The sequence below is a fragment of the Quercus suber genome, unplaced genomic scaffold (assembly GCF_002906115.3).
Source record: "Quercus suber isolate HL8 unplaced genomic scaffold, Cork oak 2.0 scaffold_619, whole genome shotgun sequence".
NCBI lineage: Eukaryota > Viridiplantae > Streptophyta > Magnoliopsida > Fagales > Fagaceae > Quercus > Quercus suber.
In genome coordinates this window covers 38,690-46,299 of record NW_027070062.1, presented here as the reverse complement: position 1 = coordinate 46,299, position 7,610 = coordinate 38,690, and the positions used below count along the sequence as shown (strand labels likewise).

General features: G+C 33.0%; 1 long non-coding RNA gene across 3 annotated transcripts; it reads right to left on the bottom strand.

Moving 5' to 3' along the window:
* Positions 1-280: 280 nt before the first annotated feature.
* On the bottom strand, positions 281-5,715 carry LOC112039052 (uncharacterized). 3 transcript variants are annotated; one of them, XR_010625726.1, is made up of 3 exons: positions 5,113-5,661; positions 4,140-4,971; positions 281-2,229 (listed from the first exon to the last, which is right to left on the bottom strand). It is a non-coding gene; the product is annotated as an uncharacterized LOC112039052 (long non-coding RNA). The 3 variants fall into 3 exon arrangements; XR_010625727.1 differs by having other exon boundaries at positions 281-4,269; positions 4,927-4,971; XR_010625725.1 differs by having other exon boundaries at positions 281-4,971; positions 5,113-5,715.
* Positions 5,716-7,610: the final 1,895 nt, after the last annotated feature.

Genomic DNA, 7,610 nt, shown 5'->3' with positions numbered 1-7,610 from the left:
TCAAATTGTCCCCTATATTCCTAATTTTCATCTCTTCCGTTCATTTCATACACAAATAATTGTTATAATACTCAACAATGAAGCCAAGATTCTCAATTCCAACTAACCTTTTGGCTATTAATCCGACCTTTGTTTTTTGTTCAGTTCCAGAACTATATCTCAATTCAGCTTCAACAACTTCAGCATGATATTTTGTTCATAGCTTGTCTCAAGCCTGATTTGTCGTTGTTTGATGGCCCAATATAATTCAATCACTGTATTGACAACAACATAACATCTCTTACTCAAAAGCATGCTCTACCACTAAAGTGAGTTGCATTTGCTTTTCTATATAACATGATATTGTGTTGTTCTTGTCATTACAAAAGATATAAATATTCAAGAACGCCCCTATATCCCCAATTTTCCTCTCTACCATTCATTTCATACTCAAATAATTGTTAGGAATGAAGTTAAGATTCCCAATTCCAGCTATCTTTCTAACCATTGATCCTACACTTACTTTTTGGTGCAATTTAGGAATTATATGTCAATTCAGCTTCAGTAGCTTGATCATGATTAATAGTCTTTTGAGATCTTAGGAACTATGCTTAATTACAAAGATAAACTACTAATGCATGTAAATGTTGGCGGGGCAACTTTCAAAGACAAGAATTTAGCTGGTTTGGGTGGTGTGATTCGTAACGACAAGGGTCTTGTCATGGCTGCCTTTACACAAATTATTCCATTGCCTACATCTGTAGAGATGGTGGAAGTGTTGGTGGCTCGCAGTGCTCTGGGTTTGGCGCTTGAACTTAGTCTGAATCAGGTGCAACTTGAAGGGGATTCGGAAATAATATTCAATGCTCTCTCTAAAGGTGGTATGGACTCTCCAAGCTACGGGCATATCATCAAGGACATCAACCACTTTTCTTCGGCCTTTCAATGCTTAACTTTCAGTCATACACGTAGGATAGGAAACAAAGTAGCACACTGTTTAGCAAGATCAGCTTGTAATTTTTCCCCTTTCTAGGTTTGGATGGAGGAAATTCCCCTTGAGTTTGAGTCTGTGTACTTTGCTGATATTCCTTAATGATATGTCTCTTCCCCCCTCTTCCTGGGGTGGTTTCTCAAAAAAAAAAAAAAAATGCTTTGCCACAAATGAAGTAAAGATCATCATTGCTACCTAAACAATTTAAGTATATTGCAACAATCCAAGCTAAGATATCAAAGAAGAATAGCAAATGCATGATAACTCTCTCAAATACCTTCCCATAGTATAAACCTCTCTTTGTCTTCAGCTATATGTACATATATTTATGTAAGTACTTAATCACACACACGTACACCCCTAAGGAGAGACTTTTTAGGTACATTAACAATTGACATTAAAAGAACCACACATTCTAACACATTTAGTGTGCATTTGGAACGCACGTTTTCCATGCATTCCTGTGTTTGGCTGAAAATAGTGGGTCCCGTGCATTGTTCACAGACCTGCAAATACTTTTTTCAGCAAAGAAAACTTTAAAATTGAGTCTTACGACACTATTTACATATTTAAAAATTATTTTGTTACAGTGTTTTTAGTTTTTAATAATAAACGGTATTCAAACAGACACTTAAAAGAACAATCTTAACTTAAAATTGCTTTACTACCAATCCATAAGGACGCCTTCCTGTGATTCATGGTGTATTGAATTAATCTACACCTCTCAAATGAAGAGACTTATAAGAGTTCACCCTTTAAAGCCAATTTGGAATGTTGTGCTCCAAGGGATGATCTTTATTTATATAAAAGTCACTCTAAACAATGAGAAATTATACAATCTTCTGGTGGATCACGTCATTTATCTACCATTTCACTAAATAACTCCCACTTGTTTAAAATTGCTAAGTCAGTAATCAATTTTTATTTTAAAAAAATTTCCAACTCAGCAATTTTAAACAAGTGTAAATTTTTTAGTAGAATGGTGGACCATCTCAGTTGTCCACCATGTGGACCTTATAATTTCTCCTAAACAACGTACGTAATGATGATAATATCTTGAAAATGACTAGGGATGGCAAAAAGCTTAAGAAGAAATCAAATAAAACTTCAACTTGAGAAACTATGGGAACCTGAAAGGGAAATGGCATAGAGAAACAATAATTCTGCCACAGAGTATTAGCTGGGAATCGAACAGTCACATCGCTGTTGGTATCTTATCTTGTTCGGCCAATTGAGCAATGGGACATCATTTTTTGAAACTGCAAAAAATTTTAACATCTCTTATCTGATATGGAAGTGTCCAGCAACTATAAATGGCAACTTTGTTGACCATGATACTAACAGAGAGGACTAAGAATGATAGTTCTACTGCACAGATAGCCATTTAGTTGTAATTTTTACTGAAAATAGATCAAGGAGATGTATTCATACTTTAAACATAACATGTAACTCTGATGGACTCCAAAGGAGCTGTACTTGTAAAATACAGGGATAGTTGGCATACATATACTCTAGACATGCTTGCATGCACCATGCATGTACTGTGAATGCATACTCAGTTGCTTTATATTCATGATCAATTTGCATTCCACACATAAATATGAGCTCAGTTTAATTAGAATAACAGTGAACCAATCAAAGTAAAGAGAAAAAGGAAAAGTTTACAAGTCCTAGAAATAAATGGAATCAACTTCACTATCCATTCAACAGGACAAAACAACAGCAGAAATAAGACAACCATATCAAGAAAATTGTGCATTCAACTCCTTTAATATCTTTTTTTTTGGGCTTGGTTTACACTGTTTAGCCACCTCTCTTTTCCATTTTCACAAAGTACAAGGAAATCTTAGCTAGCTTTACAACGCTATCCTTTTCCACCAAAGGGAAAAGTTAAAGAAAGAAACAACTCTTTTTTGATTCCACGAAAAAATAAATCTCACCTTTTTTGACTTAGATGAGTGATTAGTAATAAAGTTGAGAAACTAATCCAACCATTTGTTTTACTTTAAATAGTCCTTTTCTAAAGGCATTACTAGCAATAATTCAAGGGCATATAAACTATATAAGCATGATAAATCCAAAGGGGGAAAAGGAGCACTCTACTCTTACACTTCATTGAATATTCATAATATAGTAATATTTTAAACTAATAATTATCTAACAGCAAGTGATTAGAATATGCATTTGTTTAGTGGGCGACAATTAGACATGAATATCATATAAATAAAGTAGTTGGGTCATATGCAATATGACCTGTGCCACATTTTTTTTAAAAAGAGGTGGCTTATTAATTGGATGGATTCATGTTCTCGTGAGTGCACCATCTGTGACTCCAGCTAACTTCACGAAAGAAGCCAGTTATTGTGCTCATGTACACTGAGATTTTTTTTTGGTCAGATTTCTAAATGAATATGAAAATCAAGCATTCACGGTTGCTCATTTTTTGGGTTTCATGAATCTTGGTTTGGCACTTAGTTTGGACCATGCGAGATTCACTCCAATAGATACATGAAAAAAACCAGGATCTGATCCAAAAACATCTCAGTCTTAAGCAACAAGACAAGATGTTTCTTGCAGTGAACAAGAGGAACTTTCCCTTCCACTTGTCTTTACCTCAGTTAGGAAAAGAAAACCCTAATTTCCTTTTACAAGTTGCTTCTTCATGTCTAGGTTTCTTTTCTCAAAGGCAATTCAACACAACTGTACAACATCTTACCTGTATTCTTTGTTCATAAAAGCTTCACCTAACCACTTAATTTTCATTATTGACTTTAAAGCTTTGCTTAAAACACAATTGTGTAAAACCTTGTGTGGTCCATTCTAACATTTACTATGTATTCCTTCTAACTATTACTCATACAAAATCTCATATTGCTCTTTCTAGTGTCTAAAAAAGAAGTTTAAAAAAGAACCCTAATCAAGTTTAAATACATTAAACTTGACAAACCAACAGAAAAATAATTGTACGACTTATTAATTGTAAAAAGAACAGTGAAACAATAAAAATAAATAAATAAATAAATAAATAACGGATGATAAATAACAGAACTACAATAAATAATAGTAACTCGCAAATGACATGCTAGCCATAAATGAATCTGTAGGTAGGGATCTATTTAAAAAGGCTAATAATTCTGGCTGCACTTTGTATAAACATAATGACTTTTACCTTGTTGACCAAATATGTACCGATCAACTTGTCTATAGCATGGTATTTTGAAAAAAAAGGTAATCGCTGTTTGATTGATCTGCAAGTAGTATTTATGCTTGGCCTGCAATTGAACCTACACATGGGCACACTATAAAGCCAGACAAAACAATTATAAAAGAAACCCCACCATTGATCATAATAAACAATAGAAATAGAAGGACAGAAAGAAAAGGATATAGACAAGAGGAAAATACAATACTCAGGGAATCGTAATGTCTGTAAAGTACAAATAAAAAAGAAACTACTTATCCATGACATTTCCTGTGTAGCAGGGACACAGAGAAGAAAAAAGATTTGACAATTATACGCTCAGTCTGTAGGAACAGAAACATACAAATTGAGCCTTATAATTAAAGCTCCAACAAAATCGTTACACACAAGTAAATGAGTTGAGTTCAGATATACAACAGCAACAATAAATCTTGATCCCAAATTTTGGGCTCAGCCATGGATCTTTAACACATTAGTTAGGGTTTTTTCCATGTATTATTTTTATCTATTCTATTATATCTGATATTATATTCTCTGTCAACATATAAAGGTGAAATTTTTATAACTTTTATATTAAAATTTTGCATATAGTGAGAATACAAGGTGGAAAAAAACTATGAAAACTGAATCAGGGAAATGAAAATATCAAATCTGTGTGTAATTCAGATTGAATTTCTTCTTTCTTATTGGAAAGTAATGTGAATTTTGTATTTTTATACAAATACATTTGAAGCATAACAGTTCAGAGATTTACACTTGTATAAAACTTCCTGCTTTCTGAGTACCGTGTGACGAGGAACTGAAAAGGAAAGCATCAGAACAGTCACCCACATCATCAAAAAGAATTAAGATCACAAAAGAACCTCGGCATCTATATTATCTACCATAGATATATCTATGAATGCATCAAAAATTTCATGGTAAAAGTAGTAAGATTTACCAGTGTAACCAAAGGAATTAACAGATCAGGGAATGCAATGAAAAGGGTAGATGGCGATTATATTAATACCAACAAAACCGATCTTGAACTTTTCTTGACCCTGTCTGTATCTTCCCACAGCTTTATTGAACCGCAACCAAGAAAAACAAGATAAGAGAAAAAATAATAAGTCTCTTAACGCATGCAAAGTCTGAGCCTAGCTCGTTGCTGCAGTTCAAGAAAGCTGTGGAAGAATACAAAGAGGACCATCTCATAGGGCAACAGACTGGTAGATAAGATAGGCAGAGAGAGAGAGAGAGAGAGATGCTTTAGAAGCTTCAAGCCAATCAAAACAAAACCCTAAAAGGAAATGCCAAGACTGTGAAAATAAAAAGGAAAGAAGTGGTAGATAGAAAGGTTTTGAGAGAGAGAGGCCAAAGGGTTAGAGAGAAGTGGTGTAGGTTTAGGAGATGAAGAGGGTGTGTATATATAGGGGAATTGAGGTCCCTTTTTACCACCAATCCCAAGAAGAATATTGGGCTTAAGAAGATTACAGATTACTGAACCCCACTTCTTCTTTCTTTTTTTTTCTTTTTTTTTCTTTCTTTTAAATTTTATTTTAGCTTTTTCCGGTTTTCACTAAATTAAAAAGTGGAATACGTTTTGTTTGATCCGATTTAAACCGCCCATAAATAATGTCAACAAGAAAGAAACGCATATAGCATGTAGGAATTGTTAAGAGTCATAAATTTACGTGCGGCCGGGATGCAACTTACCGGATCTGACGGTGGCGGTTACCCTAGTGGGGGTACACGTATGGGTCCCACCTTAGATCTGTCCATATATGTGGGGTTGAAAAACGTTTGTCCACGCACTTTAAAGTAAGTGAGGTGTACTGGCTAATGAGAGATTGCGTTTATGGGGGTAAAGAAAGAAGCCCCACTTCAGTTGGAAATGAAATCTTATACTATCAGTTGCTACATTTTCACCTTAACTAATACTTTGCTGAAATTTCACTTTACACCACTTTTATAATGCACATTTTACCTTCTAAATTATGATTTTTATTATACTTTACGTCCCAATATCAATTTTATTGTTAACAATTGGATGAAAATTAAAATTTAAGGTACAAAATTTAATCAGAAGTATAATTTGGAATGGTAAACTGTAATTTTTACTTTGTTTTTAAGGAATAAAAAATTGAGTCTTTTTACATGGTGTCATGCTTTTTCGTCAAAGTTAATAGCAAACTTGATGTCGGAGTGCAAAGTATAATAAGGGTTATAATTTATGATGCAAAACGTGCATTCGAAAATTTTATGGTGCAAAGTATAATCAAGGGTATAATTTAAGTGGTAAAGAGTAATTTCCCTTGATATATTTAACGTACACACTAATGGTTTAAATCTCTCACTTCCCACCTCAACTAACACTTTCTAGTATTTCCAATGAAAACATTTAGGGTTTAAATTTCACCTTGCTTACACCAATACACCAAAAAGAAACTCAATTGTGTCTTAACCCATAGAACAATGATCATAAAGCGGATATCATAGGTTCCACATCTTATCCTATCTAGTAAAATAATATTTATTTAATATTTTGGAAGCAATATTTTCTTCTAGCGTGTAATAATAAATTTTATTAACTAAATTTCTAATGAGACCCACCATTCTTATGAGAGAATAGGGTATTACTCCTGCAATATCTTTTTTTTTTTTTTTGAATTAAAATCTTCTAGATTTATTTGAGTAAAATTATTCTATGGAGTAAGGAGCTTTTAAAATCCTATATATCCATTTTGAAATAAGTGGATTAGATTTTTTCACATCCTTAATAATTTATAGATGATGTGGCAAAATTCAATTCACTCATTCCAAATTGATTAGATAATATTTTAGAAAATCCGTAGCAAAGTAATCCCAAGAACTCAAAAGGATACTAATTCATTTTTCTAACTTATATAATGGCTATATACAACATTATTGTTGTTTTTATGAGTTCCATATGCATTTTGCATAAGAGAGAGGTGCTACTTCTTCATTTAGGCGGAATACATTGAGATACTAAGCAATTAAAAAGTTACATCATATGTTCTCAACAACAAAAAAGAGTTACATCATGTCCTTCTTTTAGTAATTTGCTTAATTCAATTCACTCATTCCAAATTGATTAGATAATATTTTAGAAAATCCGTAGCAAAGTAATCCCAAGAACTCAAAAGGATACTAATTCATTTTTCTAACTTATATAATGGCTATATACAACATTATTGTTGTTTTTATGAGTTCCATATGCATTTTGCATAAGAGAGAGGTGCTACTTCTTCATTTAGGCGGAATACATTGAGATACTAAGCAATTAAAAAGTTACATCATATGTTCTCAACAACAAAAAAGAGTTACATCATGTCCTTCTTTTAGTAATTTGCTATCGTTTCTAGTAAGAGATTAAATTCTATAAGGACGTGGTGTAAAACCCATGTTTTACCCCTCCAATCCTAACATGACACATCA